The following is a 19,038-nucleotide window of genomic DNA, read 5'->3' as shown; positions in this document are numbered from 1 at the left end:
ACGTTACAGTTCAATGATGGGGTGCAGCAGAGAAGCTTTCTTTTTCCTCCCATGATTTTGATAATATTGAGGGCTGAAGGAGTTCATTTTCTTCTTAACTCAGTCTAAAATTTGGCACACATGTTGATAAAAAATATGATGAAATTGCCTTGACTATTGATTTATTTAGTTCTGTAATACAGTTTGATTAATTCATTTAGTGAAATTGTTTCCTTCTTTTTTTTTCCTGGTTTAATACTTTTGGATTTGATTCTCTCTTACTTTATCATTTTTAATTGGTTGGCATGAAGTGTTATAAGTCAGACTGACAGCCTCAGACAGCAATTTTCTACATAGTTTAAACAAATATAACTACCCATCTAAGTTGCAAATAGGTGCAAAGTCAGCCTGTTACTGACCCTTGTGATGCCTCCGGAAGGGTGCATGGATGTGAATTTTGCAGCACTTTAAGTGTTCTGAACTCTTCTCTGTTTCTACTTCTGCTTTGCAGTTTACTCTCTCAAATAACTACAATTGTGCTGTGAATCAGATGAGTGGAAAGACTCCAGTATAGGAAAAGAGGAATAGATTAGAATCCCTGAAGGAATCTCGCTCCACTGCCAGTGTGTACATGTAAAGTTCATGAAATGAAAGCATCATGCAAAAGATTTCATCCATGCATAAGAGACAGCCTCAGGACTGCATACATCTTGAAGAATACTACATGCAAAGAAAGTGTCCACAAATAAACAGTTGGCTTCTGTCTTCTCCTTGTCACAAAAGGACCATAGAGTTATCCGTTTTTCCCATTATCAGTCCCCAGTAGTCATGGCTAACAGAAACCTTCTATTCATCGTATTTAATGTGACTTTGGATCCAGCTCTCAGTGGAAACAAAGAAAAGAATTATATATACTTCCATGGGTTTGGATAAGATCATCTCAGCTGGAAAATAAGATATATCACATAACATAGGAAGTACCAGAAGCTTATCCTGCAGCAATATTCTGCCAGTGTTTGTTGAACAGGTTTTTTTTTACTCTGGTTTAACTCTGATGCTAATATTTCATTCCTCCTGGCAAAAAAATGTAAACCAAATCCCACTGCAATGAATGAATGAAAACACTGTTGGCTAAAATAACTATAGTTTTATAGGATTTCTCATTGATAAATCAGTGACATTATTTTTCAGGGCAAAGAGAGGCACAGTGAAGATATATGATTTATCCCAAAAGCTGTCAGCAAAGGCAAAGAATTCCAAAGCCTAAGTCCAGTGCTCAAAGGATTATATCCGCTGTCTGGGACATCTATCAATCAGGTGAGGCATTCTTCTGTTTAATGTTTTACATACTGTGTTTTATAACACAGATTTTATTCACGTTTTATAGTATTACTGAAATTATTGCAGTATAAATAATCGGAACACCGGTATCTTTTTCTCGGATACACATTTTCCTGAAAACAAAAAATCTGCCAGAAGATCATTTTTCTGCTAGGCAGATTATCAAGTACTACCACATTAGGAAGCTGTGAAGACAAAGCTATTCTGGAACCCACGCCAGGTTTGTTCAGTCCCAAATAGTCAGTGTACAAACGAATCTTTATATTCACACATTTTTCTACTTCCAGTCTTGGCTTGTTTTTGCTACACAAAATGTACTTTTGATCAGTAAAGGAGTTAATAAAGGAATATTTGTTCATTTTACTACATCATGTAGTATAGATACACAGGTTCCTAAAACATAATTTCTAGGCAGATCACTGACACCTAATCTATAACTCATTTTTTTTGGAGTACAAGTATGCTGAAACATCTCATGGTATCTGTATTTCCCAAGATCTATAATTTAATTAAAACAGTGGCTTCATACAATTGTTGAATCATAAAGCAATTTAAGTGAGTAGTGTAGCTCAGCTTGCTCATCCCAGCAACCAGGAATCCCCATGACTGTCACTCGCTTCTCAAAAAAGATTTGTCTGATTTCACAGCGCATCACTTCGATTCAACGTATATCAAACTGCCATGGCTCTGGTTTCTCTCATTTAAGAGATTTTCTTTGTTTTAGGATTTGCATTATTCTTTTCTATCTAATGTTTACTTCTAGTATTATTATCCTTTTTGCAACAACACACAAAAAGAAACATGCTTGATTTACCCTTCTCCTGGCTTTTTACATGATTGCCTGGTGCATACATGTCATATTGCAGGCATCAAGGAAGGTCAAAGCAAGGACAGCCTTCAGGGCTCTGCCAGTGAATGCTAAATCGCTTACTCATCACTCCTAAGCACCACAAGCTTATCCAGAAAATATAGCCTTAACATAATGGAAGTAGTGCTTGAATAAGATTCAGACCTTCTTTTCATCATTTGCAGCTTTCCAGATTTTACAGTTAGGGCCCGATTCTCCCAGCAGTAAGCATCCTCTCTTCACCCTGACTGAAGAGTTGCTGTTTGAGAACATACCTCCTATCATTCTTTTTTTCTCCCCCCATAACAAGAAGGGCCTGTTCCTGGGCTGCCTGAATGCATGATGATCGGCAGCACTGACTGGGGAAGCAGAATGTTACTAGGTGAAGGAAAAGAATATACGGAAACCAGGCTCCAAAATGTGTTCTTTGTTTTTGGGATAGCCTGGCAGCAGCATCTGTTCTTGTACCTTACCAGGGAAGAAAAAAATATTTCTTATAATTCTGTTCACTCTAGTTTAGGCTGCTGAAACAAAAAATCTTCAGGTATTAAATGTGACGCTGTGTTGTTCTTTGTAATACATTGGTTTCCTTTGCTATAAAAACAAGACACACACTGTTCTGTATGTTCATGCCCACCACAAAATCAACCATTCTATTAATGATCTCTTACTTGCAAGTACTGGAAGCTGTTACCTCACAGTACATGCCCGAAGGAGGTATGCTGCAGCAACACAAATGAATTACGTTAACAGGACCTTACATTTGTACTCACATTCTCTTAAATTTACTCTGTTGGAAAAAGTGAGGTTAAAAATGAATACATGATACATATGTACTGTGTATGTCTGATTTCTGTATCACTTTCGTCCAAGTGATGTCCAAATTTCTGTATCACTTTCAGCCAAATTCTGAAGCTTTATTTGCATTGAGCAGTACCTTGCCTCTCTAAGATTTCTTGTATAGCAAGATACTGTCCAGCCTGAGTGAGGGTTTCAGAATCTGGCCATTTGTAATGTTTTTCTTCAACTGTAAGTACCACAAAAATACCTAGACTGACAATTGAAGTGAGTTCTTAGCATCTAATGCGTAATTACCAGCTACAGAAATGTTGCCGTGCAACTTTCATTCTACGCCGCAGCAGAGAAATCCCATTAGCTTCAGATACTGCTTGTGGTGACAATGACCTGGAACACTGAAAGGCTAATGGAATTGCACAGGTGTCGCCACAGACATCATCTGAAAGCAGTGAAGTTGTGCAAGGGTAGCTGAAAGCGTAATTTAGCCTGCAGAATATCTGTTTGTGGTGGGCACATATACCATGGAAAGAAGCCAGTATGACTGGTAGAGCCACAGCTGAGTTTGAAGTGTTGGCAGTTGGGAAAAAAAGAATAAAATAAAATAAAATCTTCAAAAGCAGCATGCTGACATAAAGAATGGAAATTCACAAGACCCAGTGATCCACACCCTTCTATGTCAATATGTCCTGCCATTTTGTGCCTCTTTTCATGGTTGAACTGTATTATAAACAATTGAAAATGAGATTTAAAGAGATAAACATGGAGATTTCACCAATAACATCACCAAAACATTTCTTAAAGTAAGAATCAGTCAAGAGTTTTCTTAAGTTTTTCATAATTTTAACACAGTGCTACCTCCATAATGATCAATTTTCACGATATTTTTACTACTAACTGGAAAAGGAGACATTTCTTCTTCTTTCTATCCTTGAAAATATATTAATATCTTTATTAAAATATATCACAGTATCACAGTATCACAGATTTCTAGGTTGGAAGAGACCTCAAGATCATCGAGTCCAACCTCCGACCTAACACTAAGTACTCCACTAAACCATATCGCTAAGCTCTACATATAAACGTCTTTTAAAGACCTCCAGGGATGGTGACTCCACCACCTCCCTGGGCAGCCCATTCCAATGCCTAACAACCCTTTCAGTAAAGAAGTTCTTCCTAATATCCAACCTAAAACTCCCCTGGCGCAACTTTCGCCCATTCCCCCTCGTCCAGTCACCAGGCACGTAGGAGAACAGACCAACCCCCACCTCTTTACAGCCTCCTTTAAGGTACCTATAGAGAGCGATAAGGTCGCCCCTGAGCCTCCTCTTCTCCAGGCTGAACAAGCCCATCTCCCCCAGCCGCTCCTCGTAAGACTTGCGTATTTTCAATTTAAAGAACTTTTAAAGAAGTTCCTGTTCTGACCACTAATTCAGATTCAGTTCTACCATCAGTTAGTAGCCCTAACTTCTATATCATGCTGTACTGTTATAATTATTTTATCACTGATGAAGACCACAGTAGCTGGATAAGACAACTCAACTTTTAACCCTTTAACATATCAGTGTAAGAATGTAAATTATTTTATTCATTAAACAAAATAAATGGCTCTGCTTTACTTTTTTATGTCAGTACTACTAGACAAAATCTTTGTTTAATGCTGAAGAAAACTGACATAGGACATAGTCTGCTCCCAAGCCTCAAAAACAGCAAAAAGTTAGAGGGGAAGTGTCATATCAACCTTCCCACATTCATGCTGTTATTAACAAACTCCAGCCCTTCATGTGACTTTCATTAGGAAATCAAAAGCTCTAAATACGCAAACCTTAAATACAAAACAAAACCTCCACAGTTTCCTCATTCACAACACCATAGACTATATCAAGAGAGCAGCAGAAGCAGATGCCACATGGTCCCTCCACATGGCCAGTCATTCTGCTGGGGCAAACTGGGAAGGCTTTCTGCAAACCTCCAGCACTCTACTTTTCTGCCTCTTTCCTCCTACCCCAGCTTTAACTGCAGCATTTGCACTATAATATATAGGCCATGAAATTAAAATTCAGCTAGTTTCTCTTTGGAATATTTTCCATTGCAGACAAAAGGATATTAAATATTCTATGATTCTGACCTATTACATAATTGATATTACAGGAAACAGCATGTACATGAAACATGAAAGAGAAGTCCCACAGATCTTTTAGAAGGAATCTTCCCTCCAATAAACTGGTGAAACAATCACCAAATAAGTGGGTTTTAAAACTCTTTGTCTCACTTTATTAATTCGTTTGCATTAAATCCCATGCATATTTCACCCAGTGTTCAATTTTTCAATTCTCGTGGTTGGGAGGGGGGGCTGTCACTTCAATGAAGATTTTTTTCAAAATGAAGGTTCAAAGCTGCTGCCTACACTGAACACTTTAATACAGGCACTGCACTGTAGCAAGTTGAAAGGAAATCTCATTAGAAAAGGATTCCAGGACAAAAAAAAAAAAAAAACATTGCTGTTAGTGCTAATTAGCAGCTTTTTCTGCTGTTTCAAAAGAAGTTCCAAAACCTGAACGAGGAAATGGATTATTTCACCCCAGTGGTATTCTTCCAGGTCAGGGGTGAGACACCTTGTGAGCGTGGGGCTAGTTCTTGTTCTGATCCAACCGCCAAACAGCCTGCCAATTTGTTAATCCAGCAATAATCAGAAATTCAGGTCTGTGACTCTTTAATAACAATATCAGGGAACAAAAGAAGTGCAATTTCTGTTAGAACTGAGGGAGCTCCTCTCTTTCAGAACTAACTGAATAATTCAAATACGTGCAAAACTTGTTGGTCAGAACTTTAAATTCTGGCATGTATTTTAAAAATAGTCTGTGTGATATCCTAAAACAGTAATATATTTTATCCATCCTATTACCTGTTCATACACCTTGTAGCCCTGAGACAGCTGAAAGAATATGGCTGCATACTGGATTCAGAAGACACAGGGAATGAAGGGACTAGAGCGTCAGTGCAACAGTAGCTCTCACATGAATTGGAAAAGAAAAAAGACTACGATCATTTTAAACCATCAGCTCCTTCTCTGATTCACGTCACCTTGGATTGCAGAAAAGCACAGGCAAGTATTCAAATTCACAGCATATACAAAAATACCCCCCAAAAAATAGAAACTACATAATCCATCCAGCCTGTCAGGTGTCATAGGCAGGAAGAGTGTATTTACCAAACCCATTTATGTCAATTTATGCTTTCTTTAACTATGCACAATCATATGCAGAAGAATCAGAATCCACAATTCCTGGTTTCCAAATAACATACTAACAATAACATATTTCTCAGTCTTTCTCAGGCTCCAATCCCTAGGCTACTATTAATGCTCATCGACTTTAAAAAGCAGGCCCAAATACATCCAGGGAATCAAAATTAATCAAATGTTCATCGATGCAGAACCTGCAGTCTGGAATGGAATCCTATATGATAATACCTTTTCTCTCTCTTGGAGAGAGAAAAACAGTGTGTTGGTGCATCATATTTTATCAGGGGTAAGTGCATCTTTAAAGGAAATGGTGTGATCAACTTTCTTGTGGTGTGAATTGTTGGTTCTTTAGTCAAAGGGAGGTAGGAAACCCACAAGCCTCCATTTTAGATAAAACCCTTTCAATGTCCTTCCTGTAAACTTCCCTGACTTCAGAAAAAGTAAGTCCTTTTCAGCTTGACCATAACTTTGAGCTTCTTAGGTTAAATATTTTTAATCAGGTTTTGCCATCTGTGGAGCTCCTGTAAGGAGTTCTTACCCTAAACTACTTATGCTCTTAAACTTAAGTGATGGGAAGCGATAAGACAGAAGAGTTGTATATGGTTGCATTTTGTTACCAAAGCAACAAAAGGCATTGGTTGCTACATAAAAAACAAATGTATATTCATCCAAATTTGACAGCCTATATTGTTTAGTGAAAATCTTAGATAAAGGTATCTAAATTCCATAATATTCTTTAGGTTATATTTCACCTTGACAGTAACACACTTATGCTGTCACAGTACCTCTGAGTGCAGCAACTCCAAATTCATTTTACTAGAACTGTTGATTTGCTACAATTGTTGATGTTTGTTTAAAAGAAAACAAAATCTAGCAATAAGAAGTAAAAGACTGTTCTAAGTTTCACTGAAGTTGGCAGAAAGACTTGCAATGGACTAGAATGAAAGCAGAGGGGATGCTTAGATCCCCACAGGGGCTGCGGATTAGAGACATACCTTGCTGTACACAGGTCTCATTTTTAAATGCTCTAAACTGTTTCTAATGGGATTTATCTCTATCAAGTTATGTAATATCTCTGTCTTTTTCATGTGCATTTCATACCACCAACTGGAACACACTGACAGGTATACATGGCTCTGATTAATGAATTTGTTTAACTCTGCAGTTCATTCCTGCCTTTTGCTCATTCCAGTAGCTCTGCATACACTCTTCCTTGAGTGCTAGTTCAGGAGATGGCACAGATAAAAACATTAGAAAAACACAATACACAAATGCACTGGTTTTTACAGAGATGTAATCAGTTTGGGCAATAAAATGCCAGTTTTGATTATAAGTTTGAAAGCCAAATAAAAGCCTGCTGAGGCAGGATTAATATTTCTACCACTTGTACTGCACCACAGCACTTGTGCATGGTGAGAGGTGACCAGGGAGGATTAGCATGACCTTTTCTTAATGAACAGGACTATAAGCTTTTAGGGACTGGATGGTAAACAAAGCAAAGTGCTGGAAAAGAACAGAGATCACATCCCTTTTACTAAAGCTTGTTCTGTTTTGTTTTGCTTTGGGTTTTGCGTGTGATTTTTTTTTTTAAATCAATCCATAAGGCTTTTTTCCGTCACTTTCCATCACTTATGTTTGGTACATTTCTGTATCCCAAAGCTAGAAACCAAATCTATCTCATTCAGATTGCTCAGACTGAACTCACCTTCTGTTTAATTACTAAAATAAGTAAAAACAAAAAACTCAGTGCAAATGTGCAACACAGTATATAAAAATACAGTAGAAAATTACGACATTGGATATGAAACTTGAGACCATTTTAATACTACAGATACCTAAATCTAGAGCACTTGATCTCTAATTCTGCCTAGCTACTTTATCTTCCTGTCTCATAGTCTCCATGCATTGTAACTACCAGAACCTTAATGAGGAAATCAAAAAGATATCTTCTATCTTCTCTGTAGAAGACTTTTAGACCAGTCAGAACTTGTTAGTCCTTCCATGCTTACTCCTCTTTTCCGATAGACAGCATCATGTCTGAGCCATTTGCACTGGAACATGTATCAAAGAGAAATGTTTTATATTTCCCAAGAAATTGATTTCAGAGGTATTTAATAACAATATGGTCATTGTCTCCAATTTTGTGCAGCCTTCCTTCTTCCTGAGCCAAAAATCAATTTATGTTTCCTATCTCTACACTCCATATTTAACCCAGACATTGATGATACTCAAGGGAAGTATTTGCACTTTCTCAGAATCGCTCTGTTTGGGCAGAGAAGGGCAGTAGTGCCAAAGTTATTGCAGAATGTGGTTTGAAAATTTTCTGGTGAAGGGACAAGAGACTTTTTATTGCAGAGTCTTTCAGTAAAGTGGCAGTTTATTTGAAATTTTCGTTACTAACTACAGTAACACTTCGATGAGATGCTTCATTTTAACTTAATCATTCCATTCTTTATATATTTTTTATGTTGCAAAATGCAACATAACAAGCAGTTTCATGAGCACCGGAACTAATGGAGACAGATTTGTCAAAGCACTTATGCTTCATGGGAGATTGTAACTAAGGAAGGCATTGTGAAGATATCTCTCATTAAACAATACAGGATCCTAATATGAGAGAAAAAATAACAGATGATATCAGTTTCTCTGGTAGTTAGTAAAACACTGAGAAATTAGTATAGAGAATACAATTGAAATTAAAAAATAGTAGCATAGTAAAAGCTTTTCCCAAGGTTTGGGCATTCCTTTTTGTTTGTTTGTTTTTAATGTGGATTCTGTGGTGAATACCATAGACCGAGTCTAAACTTCACATTTTTCTTTAAAGAGATCATTAGCAGGATTCTTATTCTTTGCCAGGCTATTTAACAAATCTGTGGGAATTTAATATTACTCATGCATTTCCAAAATATGTTTTAAATTCACCAGTGAATTCAAAATGAATTTACGGGCTGAAGAATAACATATTTCCTTAGGAAACTGGGATTAAAATGAAATGATACTATCAAAATCACCATGGAAAAATCAATATTTCTACCTTGCTAAAATGAAGGGTTTCAGTCATGCTGCAATAGGAAAGTTAATGAGGTTCAACTTAAATGTCTCCTTTCAACAACAAAAAGTCCGAGATATTTTTAATTAATTTTCAAATAAATTCCAATTTTTAGCTGTGACTTATAATTTGCCCTGAGATAAGAATTCAAAGTTTGGGGCAGGAAGACTATTCAGGTACCTCAGTGTTATTTTTGAGGGATCTAGTTATTGATCCTGATCAGGCATTTTACTGATGTTAAAAATACACTTCTAAAACAAAATATTATATCTTAAACAAAAATTCAACCTCATTTTTTCCCTCCAGCAGCATCTCTGGAAGCATCTGTGGAAGGAATAAGTAAAATGCATTATTTAGAAAGTAAGTTACATAACAAAGCTAAACATATGCTTTTTTAAAGACTTCAAACAAATGCTTAGATAAATGACCATATGTGTACAAACAAGAAAAAAACAGAGGATGAGAGAACTGTTTATACAAATTTTGAACCACTCATAACAACAGAATTCAAGATCAGATTTTTAAATTCCTCCTCTCTTGCTTTACCTACTAGACTGGGGATTCACAGGGGGAGAGACCATGGTCCACTGAGAAATATTCTTTTATTTAACATCTTTGGACTGAATGTCACAGTTCTGCATCACAGTGTCCAGGTAAGCCCTCATTTAATTTTAAAGTAACATTTTTCAGTCAGATAAAAAGAATCTCCACAGAATGAGCTGTCAGCAGGTAGCATTTGTTTCCATAAACTGAGCTGCCATTAAACTGTTTTTATCCCAAAAGTATGGTATGTGCACCTATTAGAGTGGTTTTGTTACACTGTAATTAGGACGGATGTCAAGCCTGAATTAGGATAGATATCAAGCCTTCTGAAGGTTTGCAGACGCTCCTATACACTAAGTTGCTTAGTGAGGAAGCCAGGGATAAAATTCCATGCAGGTAAGTGAAGATGGTGCAGCCAGGAGAAATACTATCCCAACTTTATCATGCACTGATGGTCTTTCATCTGGCAGTCATGCAGGAATGAGCTTTTCATGTTATAATAAATGTTGTTATAATAAATATCTCTGTGAAAACATCAGCTCAGTGCTCAGCAGTGGTTAAAAAGGAAACTCACTGTTAGAAATGATTGAAAAGTAATGAAGACTACAACAGACAATATTATTATGCTACTGCATAAACCAAGTCTGCTTCCTCTCAAAAAGCATACTGTGGAGATGGAAAGGTACTGAGCAAAGCTACAAGAATGATCAAATACATGGAACAGCTTTTGTAAAAGGAGCAACTAAGTAGATTAGTATTTTTCTGTCTGAAAAAGAGACAACTGAAAACTGAATAGAGAGGTCTACGATATTGTGTGTGGGAAGACAGTGAATAGAGATTGATTGTTCACTGCTTCTTCCAATACAAAAGCAGGGAAGGGGTGGCAGAGGGGAAGAAATCAAATAGAATTGCAGAGCTAGGATCAGAGCAAGCTTCTCTGCACAATGTATAATGGCGAGACATTTCTTCATATAACATATATTTAAATTATTAATTCCTTTCCAAATAAAAACAGATGCTAAAGGACTACATGGGTTGGAAGAAACACTAGACAAAATCACTAAAGAACAATCCATGAGTCCTATTAAAAACAAACACCTCTGCTTCAGGACATCTTGAACTCAGAAATCGCTCTAAGCTGGAAGCGATTCTGAATATTCAGAGGGTGTGCTGCTATGTGTATGTCCCAGCACCCTCTCTGTACTCCTGCATGGCTTGATGGACACCATCACAGCCACAAGATAAAGGACAAGACTGACCTTGGTCTGACTCTGTATCCTTGCTTCCACACAGAAATTCTTCCAAGAGCCATAAGCTTTACTCAGCCAGAAGCTATGTAGTTCTTTTTTCTCACAGCAGATATCGTTAATTGGTCGAAGAATAAATTAGATGATAGAGAGTTTGGTAGAACAGCCCTCTCAAGCAATGTGTGTGTGAGAGAGAGGGCAACTGGTTGGTGGTGGTTGCAGTAGAGTAAAGGGTCTGTGATCCCCTTTAGCAGGAAAAACTGCAAGTTGTATCCTCAGTTGGGTAAATAATCCCTTTGTGGTCAATAGAACTGCCTTATTTAGCCTAGCAGAGGATTTAACTTCAATTACTTAAACCTCAGAACACCTATTAGGTTTGCAAAAGGATGTTGCTGATGTACAGGACACTGCAAAAGTTTTCAATTTGTCCAGCTGGTTATACTTTTCACTGCAAGTCACATCTCAGATCCATCTACTCTCTCACCCATTAATTCCACTCCAAACCTGACCTTGTTTGTCCCTGTTTTGCCACAGTTCACAGTAATTCTTTTACTCACAGAGATCCATCTATCTTACAATCTCTGCATCCTTTCTTACTTTAGTCATGCACTATAAAAATATCTTCTAAATTTTCATATGCTGCATAGTCTGCCAAATTGCCTCATGACGGATAGTCCATAAAATGCTGTTCTGACAACAGTATCAAATATACTACATAGTTTATATAAAACTATATTTATTCTTCCATGTTTGAACATCAATCCACACAAACAAGGTTATTCCAATTAAATTTTTATCCAAAGAAGCAAACAATGTGTTGTCAGTGTCCATGCTACACTGAAGAAGTCCTGGGAATAATCAACAAGCAGACACTCATGAGACAAGCATGTTCGTTGCACTACTGGCTTTTCAAACCAGCAGCTCACAAAAGAAAGCAATAAAACAGTCTTGAGACACTGTGTCAGTTTACAGAATAAGTTATCTTGAGCTTTTATTTTGCTTTTATTTTTTTATGTAAGCAAATGTGTTTTTTATGTATCCATTTATCACATTTTATTTAGCAGGAAGATGGCAATTGGAAAGTTTGGTTGATTCAAAATATTTCCATCTTTCTTCATATACAAAATACAACTACAGGCAAACAGATCAACTAAGACTTTCCATCTGCTACATTAAAGTTTGTAAGGGTAGTAAAGCAATAAGCCAAAATTCCTATAAAATCCACCCCAATGACCCTTGCTGTAAGTGCAAGTTTTATAAGGAGAGTTAGTATTTTAAGAAGTTAATTTATACTAGGTATGTAGGTATGTATAACAAGTGGCTAAAGAATATTTGAGTTATGGTCCTAAGGTGATTAACTAATTTAATTTTAACTCCAATAGATCCTTACTTCTTCAGTACACACCCTTAGGTTCAGTGGTTCAGAAGTTTTTACATAAGAAGCAGGATTAACTTGTAATAGACAACAACAGTGCAACATGGATACAGCACAAGAGAAACTCCCCCCCACACACACACGTATGAGGAACCTGCTCAAGATGTAGGGGTGTGTACAGCCAAAGAAGACACAATCCCCAGGGTACCAGAGCCCTACAGCACAGGGGCTGTCACTGTTCCCAGGCCGAATGCGTTGCTGCCTTTTCACAAAGTCCTGTAGTGCATCATCCTGAGTGCCACGTCTCAAGACCTTCCTCCATAAATTTAGTTATTCACTCTCTTTTGAATTCATTCCTTACAAAATACAATCCTGCAGCTTGCCTAAACTGGACACTGCAGTGAAGCTCACGTGTGCCCAGGAGGACAGCAACTGAAGTAGTTCAGATAACGGGGACTGTGTAACTGCTTCAGCAGTGAAAAATGCACGAGCTGTAATTAATGCTGTTGCTTCTGGATAGGAAAAATTAGCCTACGCAGAGCTCCTGACTGCACCTCATACCAGGAGAGCTGGCGTTTGTAAGGCCTGGTTCAGCAGGGCCAACAGAGGGTAGGCCCTGTGATAGATTCATTCTGATTTCATGTAATACAGAACAGCTCCTCTGAAACACACAAAGATTAATGTTGTAAAAGTACACGTCTGTTTTAAAAGCACTGAAACAGGTATTGCTTACAATTCTTGTAAGTATTTACAGGCCCACCTAAACACAATGCTGAAGCATCCCATTCTGCCTCTGGTCTATGCCCATTCTGGGGACTGGATCAAGAGTCCTACCTAACCCTTACTATCTTGGAAAGTCAGTATTCACATTCTTATCTACATTGCTGTTTTCCTTTTTCTTTTATGCTCTCTAACAATGTTTTATAGACTACTTTTAATTCAAGAAGGCGGAAAAATGCAACTGGAAAAGCAACCAATATCACATCCAGTAAAAAAATGCTACAGGGTTTTTCACTTTTTTCACTTGGGATTGTTGCCATGTCTAAGGAAAGAATCCTGTGTCTGTGTGGATTTCCTGGTCAGAACAGGTGAAAATGCACGCCACAGCATGTGCACCATGGAGCTGATGTACTAATATATAGCAGCTGCTTGTAAAATTTCCAGTTATCGTTTAGGCTCTAGATATCCTGGACGATCATGTTCACAGAAATCCAATCATGTGGTAGCCAGTATCTGGCCATCTGACATTATTATCCTTTTCATACTTACTGGGAACACTTCCATTAGCAAAAATAACATTGGTCTCAGAGAAAACAGAGTGAGCCAGATTGTTACTAGGTGGCAATACAGAACGGTAAACCTGTGAAGAAAATCGAGCTGGTCATGTTGACTCTAGCCAATGAATCTAGCCCTTGTGTTTCAAGATCATTCTAAGGAAGATTAAAGGTGCAAATATAAATTTAGACTTCTTTTTCTGCCTGCCATTCTGAGTCTTCTCAACATTACATTACTGGATACTTTGTGCTTAGCACATTCCAGATCAACTTGTACATATTGCCAGCAATGTGGCAGTTGAGGTAATATCCATGGAGCTGCACTAATGACTTCTTCTGTGTTTACCATATGTTATAATTCCCCCTACAACTAAGTAAATGGTATAAAAGAGTTTCTGTAAATTCTCAGTCTTTCACAGCTAGTAAATGCAATATATGCTTGAAATGAGGGATTATGTAATTAAATTTACATCTCAGAAAGAGTGGTATTTTATAAGCACTTGGTGATTTTTATAACAGCTTCTTAAGGAATAATGCAGATCTCTGTTACTCGTAAACACAACCATGTTGTTTCAGTGAGATTATGTTTACCTTTCACTATGTTATTCCAGGTATACAGAGGTAAAAAATATATATATATATACAAATGTAGGGACCTTAGTTAGCTTTTCCAGTTCTACCCTGCCAGACTTGACTCTGCACAAGATCTCCATGAGGGAGGAAGAGATGGAAGGGCAGGAAAACCTTCCAAAATGTATCCCACTTGGACTAGATGGCAACTCCAGAAGCTCAAGGCAGCAGATGCTGTGTGAAGAATCAGTTTTGTATCAAAATTGAACTACAAGGCAATATGGGATTTATTTTTAGTCAACTAACAGAAATACCTGCAGCCAGGTAATATTTTAAATCTGCTTTTGCCAACACTGAGAACGTTCATACTCACTCACGTAATCCATGCCCCTGGATTTGACTCACACCTGTTTTGTTTCATGTATACATTGTCAAGAAGAAAGAGAAAAAATAAATAATATAATATACTTGAGAGTTTAACCCCTGGGTCAGATTATAGGAGAGAAGGAGAAAAAATCTACTTCAACAGGTATAAGTAGTACAATAAATCTGTTCTGACAGATATTTGACAGCCTTGGTTTTACTGACCTCTTTTTGTTTGAGGAGATGGGAAGGAAAGTACTGCTTACTGAAGGTCATTTTGGAACAAACAAGCAATAAAAACAATCAGAAAATTGATATGATTTTGTTGCACCAGCTAAGGGCCTGTCTGTGTGAGTTTAATAGGATATGAATTTAGCTCCCTGTATTTACTTCTCAAGTTGGCAGACTACATTGGGACTCGTCACCTACATTTGTTATAAATCACAACTCTTTAAAATATATTTTATATAAGCCTTTTTCTGCTCAGTAATATGAATATAAAACTATTCCTGGAAATACGGTGCCTGGAAACAATTCTATGATGATTTTTCTGTGTCAGACAATTATCTCTGTTAAATATTTCTACTGAGTATAGTTCATGAACATTTCAACAAGCTAGAAACAAACATGGTATTCCAAGAAAAGACTCTCCTGTGAAGCTGTGCATCACGTTAAGCAAACATAAATAGAGTCTCCCTATCAGGGCTGTTGGTGCAGGTCAGTTGAAGACCAAGAAGCTGTAATGATTTATATCAGCTGAGGTAAATCTGGATCCTGATCCAGATCCTTAACAGTTATTATTTTATTTTTTGCAAGTTGCTAAATTTTAGATGGAAGTATAATAAAATAAAATAAACATTGATACTGAATCAAAAATATCAAATGATGACAGGAGAGAGAAAATGTGAAAGTCAGGGTGAATTACTTTTTTTAGAGCTTTAGATAGCACTGTAGTGCTACACTGACAGTCATAAGGCTGGTGGATTTGACAGCCAGAAAGAAATGTTCTTTTTAAAGATTACTTGTATTTGTGGATGTAAGGAGAACATAAGGGAAGAAGACAATAACAACCATGCTCAGCCAAACCAAAGGTCCAATTAACATCAAACACCATCTCCCAGACAGTACCCCTACAGTTATAAGAAAAATATGAAGAAGATAAAAGAATGAGAGAAGCCTATTTGACACATAAGGGCTCTCCATCTCCAACAATTTTCAGTTCAGGGACCCTCTAATTTGACTACTGTTTGTATAAATTAAGTGACCTTCACTGGGCAGCTCTTCTAGAATAAACTTTACCAGTTTTCGCTTCTACCCATATTAAGAGAAATAGATATTAAATATTTTAGAAATCTATAGCCATCCAGTCTCACAGCACAATATAGAATAAAAAGTGAGGTAATCCTGACATCTATGGAACATTAACTTTATCTCTGTAACAGCAGGAAATAAGAAAAACTTAGATAAGAGACTATGTGAAGTGACACTAAAGTTGTACAAGAGTCCAAGAAACCTAGATGGCCAGATCACTCCTGATTTCTGATTTAGGACACTCACTTCCTTTAATATTTTTATATAGTATTACAGACATTTCAGATTTTCCTTCAGGTCAAGAACATACACACAAGTCTCTGCTGATGACTTTTGAATTATTTCAAAGGTGTAATATAAGTTCTGTAAACATGTCAAAGGTGAAATGGATGCAAAAAAAGAGGACAATCTGTTTTTTCTTAGTAGTGATCCTTCGTACTTTGTTGAGAATCTCATTAGTGGGACAGAGTAGGGAAGTTTCCGCTACAATGACTATTCTAACCTTTTTTAGAAAAAAAAAAAAAAAATGTTTTCTGATATTATCAAACCATCACTTAACACAAGTACAAACTCTTTTTTTTTTCTTCCTTTAGACATAACTTAGATTTCTAGGTGACCACAGACTCTAGATTATGAAGACCAGATTTCCAATACAGTGGGAAATATTCCCCTAAGGCAAAATTCTTTTTAAACATTGTTCTTTAATTGTGATTTGGACAAATGCTATTTTCAGCTTAATATCTGTAAATCAAATTCTCAAGTCTAGATAGAATTTTTCTAGACTACAGTCTTCTGTCTCAAGGAATATTTTGTTAGTCATTGTTCAAAAAAGACGTATATAAAAATAAGAGCTGATTTGTCTCCTAATTAAATATGAACTAACATTAACATTTCTTTTCATCTTAACACTACTCTGTTAATATTTATATCTGAGATTCCTTTAAAGCCTATCACTTTGTACAGAGTAAGAAAAAGTGAAAGAAAGATTTAAGAATATGAAATTATACTGTAATTTATATTGCTTGCTTAGAAGAGCTAGAAGAATTAGGTTATATAGGATTAGAAAGTTGACACTTAAAAACTATTCTTCAATCATGGATGAAGACAAGAAACTAATCTACCTTTGGAAAATATTTTGAATTGCTTTGTCAGTACCACAATGACATGTAGGACATCAATCAACCATTTAACAACAGAAGTAGCTCTTGATTTTTCAAAATTTACTACCTACATTTCTTCAAAGTCTCATTAGGGGATTTGTGATGGATACAGTTTCATTTTGCTATACTCTAAAGGCTAAAAATTTGATAAAAGTGCTCCATATGCCATGTTTCAAAGAAAGATAGAACACCTCAGGGGGCTATTCTGTATCTGACAACAGTTTATTGTATAATTGTAGCTTGTCAACTTGTTGTCATCATTTGCAGTACTTAATTTTAAGCTTGCATGTTTCATTATAAATAGCTTACTGTAACCTTGATGACTTTATTCACTTTCTGTTGATGGCTCTTCAGCAGCATATAGCATAACTAAAACCAGAGTGCAAAATAAATATTTTATAAAGGCATCTACTGTCACCAATTCATCATTCATAATGTACTAAAATGCACCATAAAATATGTACTAATATTTTATAGATGTTATATTAATACTAATATATTCTTATATACATTATTAATCCTTCGTAAGTCTTACAGCATTGTACCAGTATAAAAAACATACCCAAAAAGTTGTCACATGATTCAAACGATTTCATCATGAAGTCATTGATCATTTGAAACTCTCATGCATACCATGTTTTGGTAGATAACTACATCACAGCATAAGGGAATGTTGAATTTATACAATGGAACTTATTGGAAGGAAACTTATTGTTATATCGTATAATATCCTGGCTAGTATACTCTGTGGGGCTCTGAAGGGCTGTGAAACTACAATAAGCCTATGGAAAAGAATACCTAAATCAAATGATCAGCTGTGTATGACTTTCTCTGTTCTATACTCCTCTTAAAAAAAAATCTTTTTTATAGGTTTAATTTAGTTCAGATTCAAGCTTTGTTTTAAATTAACACCACAACTAAATTTGGAATGCTCTTAACTGGGGAAAAAAAACAAATACTGAATAATCTAAAGAAATCTGGGAAATTAACAGATAGTATAGAAATTACTGTGAATAAAAGGGAGTAAGGAACACGTATAGAAAGAGCAGACAAAGTGACAACACCAAAGTATATATATATTTTGTACTACATGGTCTTGCCTTTTTCATGAAAATTAGATAATTTTCTCATATCATATATGCAATTAGGACAAAAATATGAAAAAAGATAATCCTTGAGACGATTTTTGTCAAAGACTTTTGACTACTATTCACCTCTCCACTCAAAGTCGTGGGATCTAAAGTTGTATGAATAATTGATGCTTCAGTTCAGAGTTCTTCTTACTTTCTCTATTTTTCTTGTCCAATGAATAATTCATTACTTTTGCAAAGTAGAACACTTTAAACGAGAAAGATTAAGAGAAACCCGTCTTCAAATACTCCATATCACTTGACTTGGAAAAGCAATATACCTAAGTTCTTGTCTGTCTTCTGAGTTAGGCAGACAGCAGACCTGAATCCGTGTTACTCATATGCTGAGAAGATGTGTAAAAGTAGAAGGGACATCAATATCCCTACTGTAGTTCTAGGGTTTGTGCCTAAGTCTCTTGGGAAACCAGTCTCAAAAAATAAAATAAAATAATAAAATATAAAAAAATAAAATAAAATAAAATAAGATAAAATAAAATATAAAAATAAAATCTTTTTGAATAATTCTGTTTCAATGTTTTCTAAATGTCTTACTTTCCTTTGTATACATATGTTCCCTGAAATTGAGTCAAGATGGCAAAAGGTTTGCACTGTGCAAAAATTCCATTTTTTAATGAACAAATGAAAGATTTTTGCCAGCTCTGATATGATCACATAATTCATTATGAGCTGGTCAACAGATGCTGTAATTTTTAACAGTACTTCATCTAGTAGTGATTTTCAGTGTGTCAGTATATCACCTCTCTTTGATTTCTAATATTTCTTTTTGTCAGGATGACTAAATGTTGCAGT

The sequence above is a fragment of the Anser brachyrhynchus genome (assembly GCF_964034855.1).
Source record: "Anser brachyrhynchus genome assembly, chromosome: 8".
Lineage (NCBI taxonomy): Eukaryota > Metazoa > Chordata > Aves > Anseriformes > Anatidae > Anser > Anser brachyrhynchus.
The sequence above is the reverse complement of the archived record's forward strand: the minus strand, read 5'-3'. Positions refer to the sequence as shown.